At 34.7% G+C, this 20,683-nt stretch overlaps 1 long non-coding RNA gene across 1 annotated transcript; it reads right to left on the bottom strand.

Moving 5' to 3' along the window:
- Positions 1-10,731: 10,731 nt before the first annotated feature.
- LOC137402082 (uncharacterized) lies at positions 10,732-20,044 on the bottom strand. Its single transcript, XR_010979444.1, has 3 exons — positions 19,931-20,044; positions 14,283-14,420; positions 10,732-10,810 (listed from the first exon to the last, which is right to left on the bottom strand). It is a non-coding gene; the product is annotated as an uncharacterized lncRNA (long non-coding RNA).
- Between the last annotated feature and the right edge of the window lie 639 nt (positions 20,045-20,683).

The following is a 20,683-nucleotide window of genomic DNA, read 5'->3' as shown; positions in this document are numbered from 1 at the left end:
AGATCTGTTAGATGGAATATACTGCCAGAAGCTGAGCCATCCTTTCCATATGCCAGCTTTCATCTATAGATATAAATTTACCAGACAGCAAAACAGAATATAACCAGTCGCATATCATGGCAAAAACATCTTCCAACTTGAACAATTTATTGCCAGCAGGCTGTTCAAAAAAGTCAGCCAAAAAAAACCTGTTTCTATTTTGTTGCTAATTTTAATTTTTATTAAAAATCAGCGTAGGTAATAAAGGATTGTGGAGCAGTAAGACAACAGAGTAGGCTTTTCAAGAATATATATGCATAGCTAAACCAATAACTCGCCAGATGTATTTACTATCAACAGGCTCCGAAGCATCGCAATGTTTTTGAAAGCCATATTTATTCGTTTCGTTAATTATAGCATTTACAATGGCCGATGTTATAAAAAGCTTTAAATGTTAAAAAAACTTACCTGCTTAAAAATTCAAATTTTTACTCCTGCCAAGCTGTCAGCAAAACGTAATTATTTTGGTTTTAAGTCAGCTCCTCTTGGAAATCCGTAAAAACTCCCGGTTTCATCGCCGGCCGTTTCACCGTCACTTTCGCAATCCAATTCTCTCTGTTGATCTTCTTTTTTAATTCCATCGTCTTTTCCACATTTTTCTGACCTAGTATCTTCTTCTTCATTTCCAAACCAGCCGATGTCTTCCTCTAAACAAACTTTTTAGCAGAGCTTGAACAATCGCGTGCGTACGCGATGAATAACTTTCCAAAAAGGAAGATCATATCTTCTACAACGTGTTTTGCTTGCACATGCGCATTAGTGATTATTTATAGCTTCAAACAAATAGTATAAAGCCTACCAAATTTGATGGAACAATTAATTTTAATTTTTAACAATTTTTTTTAAAGAATAAAATATTTTAAAAAAGGCCTATTGTAGACTGAACTTTAACGTGATTTCACGGGGTTCGGCCTCTGCGACATTGCCCGTTTGACGGGCTTTCACGTTCTTCGTCCTTAAAGAGTTAAAGATAAATATTAGCGGTGATATGAAATCTTTGTAAATAGGTAATGCTTAAATGCTATAATTATGAATTGCTTGTTGTAGAAAATTCATGGTTGATGAATGTGAAAAATGCTCTTATTAGAGTTGCTAATTGATCATTTACCATTCATTAGATTGAGATGCATATGGAGAGTGTAATTCTCAGTTTACAGACATGTGCAAGCCTATGTGGTAGATAATCAAGTATCTCTAATCTATGATAGATTTTGTTGCACCGTTGTTCTATTCCATCTGTTAGTTAAAGGTTGACTTGCAACAAAGTTCACATTACAGTTATTTGGTATTAAAAGATTCGCCATGTCTTACTCTGTTATGTAGTAGGTGCCAAATATGTGGGAGTGTGATTAAAAGCTCTTAAATACTCAAAAACGAACAGAAAATCGCAGCGACACGAGACCGCCGTAGTTTGGATTCGTTTTCCAAAACGGCTCAAATATGACGTATGTGTGGGAGATGGTTTATGTTTACTCTTCCATGCATCCTTATTCGTCGAATTATTTTCACAAATATACTTCACGCTTGCGATAAAAACCATGTTTATTGTTCTTAAGCGTCTATTTTATCGGCATCGTAATGCTGCAGCTTTGAGCACTGATATCTCAAAGCATAGCATAAAAATTTGTTTAATTTTTTTAAGTTAGCTTGAACGATTGCATATCATCATCTGATAAAAATGATGAGCCTTTTGGTCCGCTATGCTGGTCGAAAAATGCTGTAAAAGTTGTTCGCGCCATATGGCGGGAATTGTAAGTCACATGGTCAGATAATATTAGTTTCAGTTCGAGTTTGATCTATCGCAAATAACAGATACGCTTTCTCGTATTAAACTTGTTAATTTCAATTTGTCATAATCTCTAACGCGCCACATCGTGTTTATGCAGCTGGCAAGCTGAGAAGCACCTTTTTTTCTTAGCCAATAGCAGAGAAAAGACCAGACCTTCACCGGGCGTGGAGTAACTGGGTGAAGCTGGATGTGACAAACTTTATTTATTCGCCTGCTTACTCTTACCTTTGTTTTCGCCATTTCAAATACGGCATGTTTTCTAACCTGTTTGCATATTCCACATGCCACCAAAGCATGTGAGTAACTTATTTTATGAACCACTTGTATTAGTAATAGTAACTTGGGTTATTTTATAGTATTTTCCTAATACTACTGTATTAATCTATATTTAATATTACAATAATAATGTCATTTAATTGTAATATGATATTATTAGTATTTTATCTTTTTAATTATGTGTATTATTCTTATTATAATAACAAAGCTAATTCATACTGCATATCTATCTGTAAAACGTAATATATTAATCTATAATTAATAAAATAATGTTATAAGTTTCACGATTAATTTCGCCAAATTTCTTAACCCCACTCACTTATAGATATGTTATATAAAATATGTGTTGTCAATTTTTGGTATCATCATTAATAGCATATTAGTATTATTAGATGATTATTATTAGTATTAGATGATGAAGAGTTTGTGCCAACCACTGAAGACTAGGAAAAGTTTGAGCGCTATGTTGGCCAGCGTCAAACATTCTCCAATTACATGTAAGATACAGCTGAACTTAACCAAACTTGAGAAAATATAAAGAATATCCATAGAGTTATTACTCAAATTTTTATGTTTACAATATCATGGATTCTGATTAGGTTTTGTAAAATCTGTGTCATGATTGCATGGCTATATATTTATTCATTTTCCGAGCAAGCAAATATGATATAATAACAGGAAATGCTGTGGTACAAATATTATTGCAAGTCAACTATTGTGTTGTGATTTCAGACCCGAATCCTCCTTCAAAGAGGAGAAAATAATAGTAAGTGTGACAGCACTCCAGCGACTATTTCATTGTCATGCCCGCGCCCTCCCCTGCTCATTCACGATGGTGCGAGAAGGCGGATGGGTAGAGTTCAAGGTTACATTTGCCTCCTGTCACCAATTGTACACTTAGGAAACAACTGCCAGGGTGAACAGAGCTCACGTCATCAACCCCCTGCTGGCAGCTGCATCACCCTTTTCTGGCGGATGACTTACGCAGAACATCCGTTTTCTGTCGCTCCTGAACATCGTGATACTAAGCCACAGCGTTTGCCTCTACCAACAAAGAGAATATTTGGGGCTTGCGCAACGTTAGCTGGGCTACAGCGCACTTATGGCTCCATCATCATTATCTCGTGCTCAGGTTGAGTGAATTTTGCTATAAGCTTTTCATTTTCTCACCAATTTGTAATTAACCTGATATATTTACTAATATGCAGTTTATTTTTCTGTATTGTTTTTTTTGATGAAAATAAATACACACACGCACGCGCGCACACGCGCACACGCCCTCACGCGCACACGCGCATTCGGGCATACGCGCATACACACACATACACACACACACATACACACACATACACACGCATACACACGCATACACACATACACACACATACACACACATACACCCACATACACACACATACACACATATATACACACATAAACGCACATATAAACACATATATACACACATATATGCACACATATATACACACATATATAGACACAGATATACACACCTATATACACACGTATATACACACGTATATACACACGTATATACACACGTATATACACACGTATATACACACGTATATACACACGTATATACACACGTATATACACACGTATATACACACGTATATACACACGTATATACACACGTATATACACACGTATATACACACATATATATATATATATATATATATATATATATTAATATATATATATATATATATATATATATATATATATATATATACACATATATACACACATATATACACACATATATACACCCATATATACACACATATATACACATATATACACACATATATACACCCATATATACACACATATATACGCACATATATACACACATATATACACACATATATACGCACATATATACACACATATAGTATATACACACATATATACACATATATACACACATATATACACACATACACACATACACACATACACACATACACACATACACACATCTATGCATATGCATCTGAAAACTGCAGCCGAAGGCAACTCCTGGTACTAGCCCACTTGTACCATCATGACTGTTGGTACTAGAACAGTAAACTGTCATATCAATGTGTCTAATGGCTGTAATATAGACTCATCACTGATAATTATATTAATAACTAACACCCTAGTAGTCTGGTGTGTTGTGAGAGGTTGTAAGGGGGAATAACTAACTGCATGATTATTAGTAAATGTGAAAAGGTGATCAATTAGTGTGGGTATTGGTGTGTTGTGCAGCTGAAATGAAAGTTGTGAGTTCGAATCCCATGGGAAGCAGTCTTTTTTTATATCTAACATTTATACATTTAGATGTGGCAGCCATGTGGATGAAGCTAAATCCTTTACCATATACCTACAGACTCCTGGTGATAGGAATTCTACTGGTAATCATCACAATACAAACAGTTAACACTCTCGTCTTTTCCTCTATATCTTATATTATATATACATGTATTTTATTTATGTTTAAATATTTTATTACTGTATAAGTAGCTAGCAAGGATTCGCATGTTTTTCAATTCTGCTTTCTTATTGTGCATAGATAAAGTGCCATTGCACCTTCACTATATTAAGGAACAATGACTCTCTCATTGTGTGCAGGTAGCATTTGCCCTGCAGTATGAAGGTTTTGTCTGCACTAAGCATGCACACTGTGCACAGAGCAGGGGAATGATGTCATGGGAAAACATGACAAGAAATAATTGAGAATCACTGGTCTAGACTAAGAAGCACATTGTAATCTGCATACTCTTAACGAACCATATAAAACAAGTCCAGCACTGAAAATATTTTGATCCAACTATCTCTGCGGTGATATATGGCAAGAGTAGATAATTCCTTGAGCAAATGTGCGCACAATTGTTTAAAACTGAAAAAAGTTTTGAATCCCTTTTTAAGCTTATCGATTTTTGTAGCCTCACAGCCCTTTTCTCATAAGTCCATTTATCGGAATCCTTTAAAGTATTTAAAGGGCAAGAATGACTGATATACTACAAAGAGCTGGAGGCTTTTGACAAGCGTTGAGAGCTAACCCGTTTAGATACAAGCATGGAATGCTTGTGCCAGTTCCATTAGTTTGTTGCCCGGTGATGAGATTATTTACAAAAAAAATCTTTTACTGATGAACTGAAAAATATCAATGACAATTATTTATCAATCTACTTAAGTTCATCTAAAAATCAGAGAACCACCAATTTGGTTGAACCTAGTGCTGTGCAATATGACACCATATACCAAAACAATATATTGGCCCTGTGAGCTACCTATATCATCCAGTATAAAAACTTTGGAGTTATGCTCTCTCGATATAATTTATTGTGACGTTATGTGCAAAAACAGAAATACAAAAGCGATAATCATGTCCAAGCACCAAAAAATTAGGAGTTATCTGTTCTCTCTAACATGGTGTCAAAGCACATCTAAACTAGCAGAGGAATGGAAATTGAGTATATTTGATTAAATCTACTTCATGTTCAACCAGCTTGAATTGAATGAAACCCTTTTTTTGAGAAACAACCAGCTGCCACAGTGCCAACAACTTAGCCTGCACCCAGGCGCTGACTGTGTAACAGCTCGAACCTGCTGCACTGTCATGGCCTGAGTGCAGGGCTGCAGGCTACCAACAAACCATATCAGATGACTTTAGAAGACCCAAACTAGATGTGCTGAGGAAAGCAGCAGAAAAACCAACTGTCGGAGAGCGGTTACACAGATTTGAACTAACAAACAAACTACAGGTTAAAAAATTCATTCACTGTCTTAGCTGTACGAATTTTTTGTGGCATTGTCTCCGTAGTTGTGGATTGGCTGGCTTTTATCTTGGTAGCGGGTCTTGAGATATTTCTAACAACTGGCAATGGTGCAATCTCAGCATGGTTAGCAGGATGATGATAACGTAAGGGTGAATAGAGGTTTGTTGTTGAGCTGCCCTTGCTTTTAACTCTGCTGGTCTGTGTATCAGCACACAACTGGCATATTACTCAATTCTTATAGTCCTTGGAGTTTACGAACAATGCCCACAGAGGTGAGCGTTTTTTGGTGGCTATAACTTCAACATTACTTGTGGTCGGACTACTCAGTGTACTACTACTAGCTACAAGCGTGTCCGACTGTGATATCATCTGAATATTAAACCCGCTGTCACCTTCCACTGCATTTGAGCAAAGCAACCTGCAAAATATCAACACGACGCATTATGCATTGCATACCATAGAATATGATGATGATGCATACCATAAATATATGACGATGATGCATACCATAGATATATGATGATGCACACCATAGATATATGATGACGATGCACACCATAGACATATGACTATGATGCATACCATAGACATATGATGATGCATACAATATTAAATGAATTGAATGATCAATAAAACATTTTGTATTTTTTGCTTATAAATATCTGAGAGGATGAGGTAACATTTTTCCCCTGATACATTGATGTTACTAACCTTACTATAGTTACTATGTCTGCTGATTTTATTTCAGCATTTGACATTTAAACCTAAATTAATAAAATAATCCCTGTCATGAAGTTTATCTTCAGTTCCTCCAGAGTTGCAACCAAACTGATACAACTACAGTCACTTTTGGTATGTATGTAATAATTAATTTATAAATTATAACAATTGAATTTGAATTTAAATACTAGGTAATGATAATTGGCAAATAAGTATTATTAATAATGTTAATACTATTAGGCAATCAGTGCTTTGTTCTCCGGCCTTATAATAATGGTAACCCTATTCAACCAATTTTATTATTTATATAATAGTTATTATTTATAGTTTTCTTTACTTAATACTAAATTGAAAATAATGTAGTTAAATTTAAATTAATTAATAATTAGTTTATATATTATAACATCCAGATGAGTGGCAATAGCTGTGATCACGTTTTTTAAACACACTTTTGGTAAGAATAGATTAGAGAGCGATCACTAAAACCTGCTTTGTTTGACTATTTCAACAGTTCAACTTCACTTTGTAAAATAATGAATAAAATTAGTGTATATGAATCTTTTTGTTTACCTCGCCAGCCTGTTTCTAGAAGATTCCCAACAAGAAAGGAAATTTGCGGGTTCGCAAATAGGTGGTGATGCAAAATGCGGTGGCGATGCGCAAATGCTGTGGCGATATTGAGTCACGAAAGCCGGCAATAACCGATGTTGGTTCTCAATTAAACACAGGTAATTCTTGTCTTCACATGGCATCAAAAATGTGGATATACCCGATTACAGAATTGACCTACAAAACGCCACAAAAGGAAATCATCCCACACGAATTCGACACCTATCATGCAATTTCATTTTAACGTGCAGCACTAGCTGAACCTCATATAATTTAAAACCTCTATTTGACCGCTACTATAGGAGAAGAGTTGAAAAATAGAGCACCACCCTTTAATTGAACGTCACCTCTATTTGAACAACTAGTTTGGGCTAAAAGTTGTGCATAACTCGTATGCGGCAAAAAGTTCATCATCACATGTATTTGTGCAAATTGCAAGCTGTAAAAGCTTGGCTTGCTAAAAATATTTTTGACACCAACATCGACTAGTTCAGCAGCGCAGAAAAATAGTGGCAGTCAGAAAACATTGTGGAAGGTGTTGAACAATCAGAAGATGTTCGTTCGATCGAAAGGAATGATCAGAATGCAGCTGGCCTATAGAACGAAGAAAATATTTTTGTTTTAAAAACATCAATTTTGTTTCTACATGTAGGTTATTGTAGGTACTCATGTAGGTACTTATATTGCATGTTCTGTAATATAAGTAGGTTCAGTTCACTTGTTCTTAAATATAATTTTTAGCAATTGTTAGATTATAATTATATAACTTGAAACTTGTGATTCCCATGTTTTCAAATCGAGCATGCAGTGAGCTTTTAATTTCAAGAATTTAATAGCTATAGACGAACTAAACTACAGATTGATATTTATATATATACATATATATAAAAAATTGATTCCTCACCCCGGATATCCCGCATGGGTGGTAAATTCTGCTCTAACTCGGGTCTCCTGCCAGAGACCTGGGATTTTGAGCACTCGCCTCAAAATCTTAGCTGTTCCCAATAGCGCACTTTTCTGCAACTCATCTGAGTTGATTGCTGTTGGTATTTGGGCAAGCCACATTTTATGCGCCGGTGTTATTGCGCCCAGTGCCCTAATGACTACTGGGATTACAGTTGTTTTTACATTCCAGCATTTTTCAATTTCTTCTTCAAGAGGGAGATATTTCTCCACCTTTTCTTTTTCTTTGCTGGCTATATTGTAGTCATTGGGTACTGCTATATCTATAATAGTAGCCCTCTTGTTCTCCTTGTCTACCACCACTATATCTGGTTGGTTTGCTAGGACATGCTTGTCAGTTTGGATGTAGAAGTCCCAGAGGATCTTAGCGCGGTCATTTTCATCGACCTTACCAGGAGCTTCCCACCAGTGTTGTGGTTTATTATGGCCATACTCATCACATAGACTTCTATACACAATACCTGCGACATGAATATGCCGCTCAGTGTATACGTTCCCTGCTAGCTCCCTGCATCCACTGATGATGTGTTGGATGGTCTCAGGTGCATCTTTGCACAGTCTGCATCTAGGATTGTCTCTAGTGTGATAGATTTTCGTTTGGAGTTGCCGTGTTGGGAGCACTTGCTCCTGGGCTGCTATGATTAGCAACTCTGTATTGGCCGTTAGGTTTCCTTTGTTCAGCCACATATATGTCTGGTGAAAATCGCCAACCTTAGATTTATATAGATATATATCTATATATATACATGTATATATATATATATATATATATATATATATATATATATATACATGTATGTATATATATATATATACATGTATATATATATACATGTATATATATATACATGTATATATATATACATGTATATATATAGTCAAGTTAGATTTAATAGGAGGCCACTTTGGAAAATATATCCACGATATAGGGCTTTCGGATAATAGGAAGCTTCTGATAGGAGGCTTCGCTAGAAACATGCTTAAACAACTCTACTCGTCATGCTGATCGCATACGTATCCATTTTGCATTTTGCATAAATTCTGCCGGAGAGTTCAACATTTTGGAAAATTTTGCAGGTTAGGAGGCTTTGTAGTTTGAAATGGAGGACCTCCCATTAGCGTAAAATTTGAAAATTTTTATTCAAAATTCTGAGTTGTCTTCTCTTTTGCAAGAGAAGTTATCTTCTCATTAATTTCAGGGCCTCATATTATGTTTTTATATCTTGAATTAGATAGTCCTAGTTCCAAGCTCTACTTCTCTTCTTTTTATATAAATTTAGCTAATTATGATATTTAGTTTGGTTCTTTTTAGTTGTAATGAACCTTTATTGCATCATTTAATTTTCTATCAATTGGTTAAAAAGGCAAACTAATTTGGGTTTCAGGGATTTTGCCAACAGATCCTAAGAAAACCGATTTGCAGGCACATCTGTGTGTGCTTTGATGTAAAGTTTATCATACGTATTATTCATAAAATTGAAAACTTATGCTTTCCCTTAATAGCTTGTTAGTGGTCATGCATGGAAAAAACGAGCATTTTGTCCATTTTAAAAAAGTTGTAATAAGTTGCAATAAAAACTAAGATAGTATTGACATCAAGTAATTGGTATTGAAACCATCCTGGTTGTCAAATAGAAAACTTTTAAAACGTATATTAATTAAAACAGTGCATATATTCATGCTGCCAAATATGCCTGGTAGAGTCAGAGACACCCAATTTTTAAAACATAAATGTCAAACAAGGGAGATTTGCATACCTGTGGCCACATTTATTGCTTATACAATTTGGTTAAGTCAATTCATTGCTACTGAGGCAAAACTGGAAAATATAGCATATGTGGGCCCTTTAGATTATAAAAGGTTTCAGATAAGAGCTTTTGATGAAACCATGCAGTAACATTGAACACACTGTGCAGATTGCATGCATGTATATCTAACTCGCATTTATCAACATTGGTCAGCTTATTTCTTTAAAAAAAGCCCAAACTTACTCATAAGGAAAAAAATTTACTCTTTAAGCAACCCCGTCAAGGAGTTGAGTTTACAGAAAAGGAAAGCTCAATATAAGTACGTCAAACAAATTGCTTAAGTGAATGCAACGGTGACAAATAAAATATTCTTAAAACACAATGAGTTTGTATAAATCTAAAAGTCTTTAGTGCAAATGGAGCAACCTATATAAAGCAGGCCAAACAGCTGTTACATTACCAAAAGATTAAAAATCAAAGCATTCACAAGAATACCATAAAACATTTATCAACAAAAGTGGACTATTTTATTTCTGTCAAGTAAAGCTGTAGAGCTTCAAAACACTGAGCTCCATAATTGTCTTACAAATTGTGTGATCATTTCCTGGCAACTCGAGCATAATGTGTGAAGTTGTGGTAGCTGTAACTAATGGCTCTGCACAACGTTTAAAATATGATTTTAGCTAGAGATCTTTGAAGCGATTCGCAAGAGAACTTTGCTGACTGTAGACACGCCCAGCTACAGAAAGAACTTTAATGTTGGATGTCATTCCAGTCACTGGATGGTTTTTTAGAAATTGAACATCAACTTGTTGTTTGAAGGTTAGGCAATCTAGACCACTTTGCCTCCACTGGTAAATATGCTGCTCTACCTGCAAATAAACCAGTTATTAACCTGTTAGTATAGTTAAAAATTAGGAGAATGTTGAACACTACTCATTTTACAGACTTTCCCAAGATCTCAAACCAGCTTTAAAACAATACTGACTAAAAAGTGTGCTCCATCATGTTGTTTTAGAATGCTTAGGAGATTGGCCAGAAACTTGAAGAGTAGGCTTTTGCAGCAAGCTATATCGGTGGCTGTACTAAATGTAGGTCGCACAGAGGATGCTTTCCTACTGAAACTCTACATAATTATGTTTCCCCCTATAGAGATTGCAGTACTCACTATGTTGATGTTTTGCCTAAAAAGAAATTAACCTAGTAAGCCTTAAAAAATTCTTGTTTCGATGTTGTTAACACAAGTAAACTCAATAAAAGTAAAAAACAACAAACATTTTCATTAATGCTTTCTTTTAAGCTAAAGCTTTTTTGTCAAACTATTAGGTAAGAATGGTATCTTTTAAATATAAAATGTAATGAATAATTGGGTTAAGAAAAGCTTTATTTTACAAACTAATAATTGCAGCGTTACTATTCCTCTTATTTCTAAGCAAAATGCACCAAAATCTACAAAATTTCACACATTCAGCCTGTACTGTGATGAGAACCGTGTCTGTCCATATAAAGCCACCGTTGGATAATGGAAAAAATATTGCATCCCACTGGATTTGAACTTGCAACATTTACCTTGCTAGACTGACACTACAACAACTATGCTAATTGACCTTGTAATAATTTGCAATATTTGAATGCATAATTATTGCAACTGATAATCTTTTACAGCACTCTACACTGCCATGGTATTTTTTGGTACAAGCCAAGTTAATTCAAAATCTTGAGCTGAGTAAAATTCCTAACTGTCTACACGGTCAATTTTTTCCATGCACAGATCGACTATGAATTGTATAAAAGTCCATTTTCATTCAGTTGGCCTTTAACACTGTAAGGATGGTGTGTATGAATATGCCTTTCACTGCAATGCATACATGTACAAATTAAGCATAGGGTTACTGCCAGGTTACTCTGCAAAGCAGAGTGGTCCTCTCGCGCACTCCAAACAAATCCTAAATATTTAGGATTATACATTAATCATTAATTATATAGACATTATTGAAATTCTTTAAATAGTTTAGAAGTTTCTATTAAAACAGATTTTCAGCTTTTGTTTACACTATTTAGTCTCTGCTTATATAATAAAGCTACTCTTTGCCATAAGCATGTCTGTGCAAATGCGCTCGTTTATAACGGTTCATCTTTGCAGACTATTTGAGAGGACCAAAATAAATTCTAGCTCAGCTAAAAATTTAACTCTGATGCCCATATCAACTGATTTGGCAATTAAAAAACATTCAGTTTTGAAGGTAGTAAACATGAATTTGGAGATCAAAAAGAAGGTGAGGTGAATAAAAGCCACAAGAGACAGACTGCTACTTAGTGGCTAACTAACAAAGTAAAATCAGTGTCTGTATGACTTATCATTTATCCATCGTCGGGAAGAGCTTGGGAGCAAGATAGATTTTGATGAGACTAGATATCATGACATTCAGCTTGGTATACAGACGGTCCCCAACCTACGAATGAGTTACGTTCCGAACAATTGTTTGTACAGTGAATTTGTTCGTAAGTTGCTTCAGTGCTATATTTTGTATTATAATTTATGCTTAAGGCCTACATGTATATAAGTATATTGAAGGTTTATATAAGTATGTTTAAGGCTTGTATAAGTAACCTGTAAATTGGTTTGTACTGAAAAAACTTTTTAATAAAATGGAGAGAATACTGTGGTGGACGCCGGGCCATGACACTGCATTTCTTATTGATTGTATGTGTTGTCCTTTTTTATTATATCGTTGTTTTAATCGTTATGCTAGAATTTATCGTTGTTGTCCTTTTTTATGTGTTGTCCTTTTATTATACCGTTGTTTCACTCGTTATGCTATTGTTATATCTGATATCACGTCATAACACTAGCATTTATAGTCACTTTTATTGTTGTCATACCAACTCGCTAACGGTCCTATTTATTCACCTTGTTAGCCGGTGTTCTCACCGTTTGCCGTTAGGACGGAACGGTTGATATTACCGAATATAACGGAGCGCTCTCATTTATTTGAGCAGAGCAGATAGATGTACGCTCATCGAGTAGTGAAATTTCCTTCGCTAATAAAAAGCTGAATGAAACTACACACACTCTCTTCTTTTTATTTATTAGTCTAGATCGTGCCAAGTAAAGGTCGGCAAACTCCTTTACAATACATACAGGAAAAATAAAAAAAGTTCTTTGCGCACTGGAGATATGTTCACGCACTTATGCACTGCAACGAACTGGGCAGAGGAAGGTGGATGCTGGGTGATGCTTCTACGTAGCGCCTCTTTTTGCCGCTAATACGTCGGTAATACCGTCGGTATTATCGATGACTATACGCACAGACCTGTTCGTATGTACCGTGGTTCGTAACTCGAATGTTCGTAAGTAGGAGACCGTCTGTATTAACACTCCAAAGCTTTCACTGATAGATCCCCTTCAAATATTTCTGATTTTTTGCGAGGCAAGTCATTTTACATATTTTTGACAAAAATGACAATATCTAATGACAAACTAGTTTAACAATGTATTGCTATCTATAATAGCGAACCCTACGCATCTTATCATTGCTCAAGTTTGGCAAGAATGTAAGCGATATTTTTAAGGACAACTATGAAAACTTTGTTAATAAATTTAGGAACTTTCACCAACTTGACACTTTACCCTATATGGCATTACTTATGTTGGTCAAACAAAAGCTTTACATAAATTCTTTACATTGAGAGGAATTTGCGTTATAATAGGTATACATGTACATTATAGCAAAATTTGCTGTACAACTATTCCAACCAGATAAAAATCTGACCTATGCCCATATTACAAAAAATTCATAATTTGAGTTAAAATACTTGGATTTAAGTTAGAATATGACCTAAAAGTCAATGAAAGGAACTTTAATTTACTTTTCACATAGGAAACAATTACATTATGCTTATGAAACAATGCAAGTGTTTTGGCCTTAAAGTTTGGCTCATTTATGTATATACATAAAAACATTACTTTTTATTTTGTGGGTTTTCACTGTCCACAAAAGACCCTGGTCCCCGTTGATCCCGAAAATTGAATGATGACTGCAGAAAACAGCTATGACAGGCCGAACTGGATTTGGAACAAAAGGTAAACTTCTCAAAAACAAAGATTGTAAATGGTACAAAAATGCAAGTTAAGCCATACGAGTGTCATTCAGAGTTAAAAAAAACGCTATAGCTTGTTGCAGACTATTTGATACATTGTCCAAATACATATTATTGAACTTTTCGGACTAGCACAAAATTTTTCATCTCAATATTTGTAAAATACATCTAAAAAAATATTGTTTTTCACCAAAGTTCATTCTATGTCACTCAATATTTTGGTGTTTTGACACCATAATTTACCTTCACTAAGTTCCTTTGTCCGCTCTCCTCTGACCAGAAACCTCCCCAAATATGTAAGCTTTTGTAACCTTGAATCGCCAATTCTTTAGATAACTTGTCTAGCACCAGAGTGGGTGCGGAACATGTTATAGCAACACCCTGCAATTAGTAATAACAAAATAGAAATATCTCATTTTTTGAACAGATAATTTTCCGATTTAAATTAAACTCTGTTCATAGCTAATCAATTGCAAGCTCATTGATTGCTGCAAAAAAGGAAAAAAACTGATCGAGCAGAAGTGCATCTGATATTTTAGCTTATGACTCTCAATCCCAGCTTTGATATTTGTCACCATTGTGATTTGTAGGCAATAGAAGAACGTGAGTTAAGCAATGTAAAAACTTATTCATATCCTATTAAAAAAATGGACTTCAAATATTGAAGTGGTATTTCAAAACCAATTACTCATTCATAAAATTGATAGTCAGTAATCTGACCCTTATCTGGACTTGGCTTTTAGATATTATTGCAAGGTAAAGTTTAGAGCTGGTCACCATAGGTTTAACTGTGAGTTTCAGTTCCTATCCCAGACACTATGCTTACATATAGTCTGTACAAGTGTTATCGTCAGTGGACAGGCAACCAGAATGCAAGAACATGACAACTATAAACATGCAAGGGTGAATAGGAGCTGTATACACAATTAAAATAAAGCAGTTATTTCACAGGGCACAGTCCAATTTGTAAAACAGAATAACTAGTAAATGACATTCAACTAAATTGTTGTTGATGACAGCTCTGCACAAGCTTCAGCTAAACATTCACAGATAATAATTACATAAAGAAATACACAAACTAAAAAGCAATAATACTTAGTCAATACTAAGAATGATTATGAAGTTTAAGAATATTAATCAAAATTACGTACAGTGGCACTCGCATACCGTTGTTGCTTGAAAGGTATGTTTCCAAAAGAAAATCTTGTCATTTTTCTAAAAGATTACTAATGCTTAAAGGTGGACTTGCAACAAAATTCACACTACAGTTATTTGGTATCAAAAGATTCACCATGTCTTACTCTGTTGTGTTGCATGTGCAATATATGTAGAAATGTGATAACATGCTCTTAAAAGCTCAAAAGCGAACAGTTAATCGCCGCCATCACGAAATTGCCGAAGATTAGAATCCCGTTCCAAAAATGGGTCAAATGGAACTTAGTTCAACAAGATGGCTTCTGTTTACACTTTCATGCAACCTCATTCATTCAAATATTTTCACAAATACACTTCACGCATTCAATAAAACGATTTCTATTGTCCTCAAGCATCTGTTTCCTCTTCACTGTATTGATGTCACTTTGAGCACTGATATCTCAAAACCTACCGTAAAAATTTGTTTAATTTTTAACCTTAGCTCGAAGGAATGCATATCATCATCTGATAAGCATGACAAGCCTGTTGGTCACCTGTGATAGTCAAAAAATGCTGCAGAAATTATGCGCGCTGTTTGGCAGGAAGCATGGGTCACATGATCAGATTGCGACTAGACGATTAGATCAACCCAAAACAAAATTGTAAACTAGCGAGCATCTATATTTGGTAAGAGCTCTTTGGCGAAACCCAAAGTTTATGTCATAAACTAGTGCTACAAGAAGTTTTATATTGAGCCTTTTACGGAACTTGCAATTCATGTGAGAAGATCACGTGTCAAAACAATAACCAAATCATTTTACTATGTCAGAGAAATAAATTGATTCCAATCTACGGCGGTTTCGGGATCGCGGAGATTAACTGTTTCTTTTTTAGCATTTAAGAGCTTGTAATCACATTTCTCCATATTTTGCACCTACAACACAGCAGAGTAAGTCATGGCGAATCTTTTGATACCAAATAACCGTAATGAAATTTTGTTGCAAGTCAACCTTCAACAAGCAAAATGATAACAAGCCCCAGTACCATGCATTGAAAACTTGGGCAGCTAAGTCGTACATGCAAATCAGATGAGTATTTTACGGTATTTTGGAAAGGCCAATAATTAACCAATATTTGAGTTTTCATCAAATTAAAGTACATTTAATGGGCCATTTTAGCAGCGCAAAGAAAGCACATTTCTGATGACCATTTGCACCAATTTAGGGCAGGTAGTAGGAGTGAAACAATTTGGTTCGACTTATTTTAGTCAAAAATGGATACTAGTATTAGCCAAATGAAAGTTTGTTACGGAAAGTTCTATCATAATAACATAATTTGAAATAAATTCTATGATAAACCTCTTGCAGTTGCTTCATTTTGTCCTGCAAACACATTAAAATCTGTAATAGAAAACAAGACACTTATACAAAATCAAAACTGGTAGTTAATTTCTGTTTGTGATGACATATTTTTATTGTAGTTCTACATTAGCACTATAAGTTCCAAACAGTGCATTAACTATTAATATGTGTCATGATCACAGAATTCATGGTAAGTCGGGATTACAAGATTTAGCAAACAAAATTTTGATTCTAGCCTAATTACAGCAGATTTTATGGTCCAAAAACTGAAGCACGTTTACCATTAGTGCAAAAACATAGTTCCAAGAAAACTGGTGTTAAAGTTTGAGAAACGAAAACCAATGTACAGATTTGTTTACATTTCAAAACGACATAGCAACCAATATCAAGATATTGTGATATTTTTCTAGATTTCTGTACTTGGATCCAAAAACTTATGCTGAATTTAAAAATCTAAACAGATTTTAGCTGGTTGTCAAAAAAATAGCTGTATATTTATCAGAAAGTGTATTACTTAATTTTGCAGATATTAAAAATAGCTTGAGAGTATCTCGATATTGGGCACACCCAAATCATCAACCAAATCTTTAGAAAATTAACAACAGTAACATATTGCACACCATCGGTCACTATATACTTCGACCTTGCAAACTCGAATAATTATTCTCATAACTAAATCTGATTATAATTTCATAAAAATTGAATAATTATTCTTATTATTAAATATTGTAGTAATCTTGTAAGAATCGTTAAGAAAATATCACTGCAACTCCCTTTACTTTCACTGCTTTTGACATCAGTTAGAATACCAAAGTACTCATTACAAGTGTCCAAAATGTCAAAGTTACCTTTAAAATCGGCAAAAAAGAAACAATTATTTTTATCGGACACCATTTTTCAGTACTTCTTGTTTAGCATAGCAACAGTTTTAAGTTTTTTTCGAGGGTAAAATACTTTTATTGGCTAAACTGACTTCAGATTCAGAAAGATCACTCTTTGATTGGTCCAGACCTACAGGTTAAAAATATTGTTACCAATATTATAAGTTCAGTTGGTGCAGCTTCAAAGTCGAATAACTCAACTTCGTGATTTTCGACTTAACCATGGTTTCTGTGACCGCGACCCATATGATCTACCTGCTGATAACTTCAACTCCTTTACTACCAAATGGATCTCTCTACCGCGACATAAGTGTTTCGTGAAACCTAATTTCTAAAAAGAGTTATAAATGGTTATAACTTTACACCCCAATTGTTTATTAACAATATTTTTATAGCAAGTTTGTCAGCATAAGTTTTTATGTTAGTTCATGCCCCCAAAAATATTACAAACGAGTTGCCGAGTAAGAGGGACCACTTTTCGTCCATTTTGAAATTACTGTGAGGTAAGCACAAAACTCTAGTCGGATGATTTATGAATATTATTAGTTTACATGGTAATTAATCTGATGAACATAATTACTCTCATTAGTACTATTGCTCAATAAAGTTACTCAGTCTATAGATCTGAAGTTAGTAACCATTTATGGCTGTATTGCTTCTAAAATTACTGGTCATCAGTAAGAAGATTTCATAAAACAAGTTTTTGCAAAGCAAAACTATGCTCAGGTTGTAAACGCATTCTTATTTGCTCAACATATGCAAATAATAGTTTTTTTCAGGTATAGATGTAATAAGGTAATTTACTAATTACTCAGTAATCGGAAACAATTTGTACAAAAGCTTGCTAAAGCCGCATCATGCAGCACTTGGCCATACAGAAACACATTGCCAAACGAGCTGTACTATTGGTAGTTTAAGAGTTCCCACTGAAACAGCTTCAACATAAAATTAAGACATAAGAAATCAGTGCAAAAACTGCTTTGTATTACATTTACTTCATGCCTTGTTGTAATTGAGCATCATACTGCGTGCACAATTAGGAAAAAAATGGCTGCAAGATCAAAATTTACCAAGTCTTTAATTTGTTAATGAAGCCGTGATAAAAAACAATTTAGACAATTTATGCAGAATTTAAATGCAACTGCATTTCATCAGCATTTTTATAAGCAGGCCTATTGTAAAAACAGAGTAAGAGCCATACCACAAGTTCATGAAGTTTTGAACAAATTGTTACTTAACCCTTCAATATGTTGTAAAATGCTAAGACAAGGTTAAAAAATTATTGACGCTGTTGGAAGAGAGAACGTTTCAAATGCCTCTAGATTTCATAAAAAACAGCTAAAAATGATGGCCAGGGTTCTTGAGGACACTTTTATTTGTATGAAAGATTGGTAGATAGAACATTATTACACGAACAGACAACTCCAGAATTAAAGCGCAAACATTGTGGCTATAAAGGGCAAATGAAAATGGGTTCAAAGTAAAAGCTAAAAGGCTATTGTGCCTAGTAGTGGTAGCATCATTACCATATCACTTTTCTCTTGAATAACGTAATACACTTTTTATTAGAATAGAACAGACTTTGGTACATTAATTTGTCCTACATGTGATGGCTCTTATTAGAGACCTAATTTTCACCAATGAAGTGTGCCCTCAGATTAAGATGACCCTATTTATGAACCACACCGCCTATCAGAGTTTTTTAACATACACATTAATCAGCAGAAGGTTTTACGCCTAATGTTACCGACAAAAAATCTAAAAAGTGTGTTGCAGTATGAGCTTGGTCAGGTTCTCATCCTCTTTTGCTGATACAATAGGTAGCAATCAGTAGTCCATTTTCCAAAGGTTTATTTATTGCCCATTTCTAAAACATTGGTAGCTGTGAAGGTCTAACACAGCTTTTTATTGCAATATTAAACTGTAAAAACAAAAATAATGATTCTCAAAAAACTTTGGTCGCTGTTGGCTGTTAACATGTTTTCTATTAGTTAGATGCATGATGGCGATTGGTTTTTTCCTATTTGGTACACATATGACCGGCTAACTAATTGCCTACTCATTAATAAGAAATGTTTTGTACAAAGATTTTTTAGCGCATTGCTCTTGGTTATAAGCGTACATTGTGCTGAGCTGCACAGCGCAGCCTGTTGTACGCACTCAGTTAACGGACTAGACCAAAATCTGATTGTGTTTTAGACTTTTTCCATTCGGAAAACCCAGGCTACACTCAATAAGAAATACATTCAATCTTTAAAAAATGGTTAATATTTTAATACTTTGATAGTGTATTTGTACAATTTAAATATCAATTGTACATGCCACTCCATACATGGTTATTTTGCTTCATAACTATTGTTTTACTATTTTTGCGGATTGTCAGTGCTATAGTATTGTAGTGTAGCCAACTACCCAATGTAATGACTGCAGTCTCCAGAGCTCACTTTAGTCATCAAAGCCCAATTTAATTATCAGAAGATTAGGATTACAAAAAGTAGAGGACTCGTCAACTTACTCTTCAGTTTTTCAAAACACTTGTAGGCCAATATGATTAGTTCTGTGAGAACATGATTAAAGAACAATAGTTCTGCGTGGTGAGCTCATCTTCGTTCTCCAGATTAAACAACTTCTACAAAAGCACAAAGTTTTTAACATTGTATAAAAAAATAAGTTGATGAGGACCTTATGCACAAAGTCTCTGACCACCTTCAATTTGGTATTGGGAGAAATGTTGAAAGTGAGCTACCGTTAAACCTATATTTGAATGCACTTTGATTTGATTGGCACCGCTATTTGGGACCACATCAGGAGATTGCTTTGAAAATCGGGCGCCATCTTTTTAATGAACGCCACCTCTATTTGAGGAGGTAAGTTACCTTCTCAGTATAGGTATAGGTTTAGGTATAATCGCCTTTTGTGAAAATATAGCAAGGAGCTTTTAAGGTCCAAACACACTAGGCGATTTTATTGCAAGCGTCATGAGGAGGGCGGAGATATCGCTGTTGCGTGCATAAACACACTTGAGCGATTTACTAGCAAATGATATAATGGGCACGCTCACAAACTGCCAATAAAAATCTGTATCATCAGTTTTTTCGGAGTTGTTAATAAATTTAGGCCAGTCAATATGTCGTCTAGGCTACAACATAAACAACCTCCACATTTGTTATTAAACCTATCTCCCTTTCAAAGAGTGTACACTGCCTACACTACAAGAAGACAAAAGAAAAACGATTCTTGTATTTTTAACTGTATTGTTTTTACAATT

This window comes from Watersipora subatra, chromosome 8 (genome assembly GCF_963576615.1).
Source record: "Watersipora subatra chromosome 8, tzWatSuba1.1, whole genome shotgun sequence".
NCBI classification, from domain to species: Eukaryota; Metazoa; Bryozoa; class Gymnolaemata; order Cheilostomatida; family Watersiporidae; genus Watersipora; species Watersipora subatra.
This window is presented reverse-complemented; position numbering and strand designations above follow the sequence as displayed.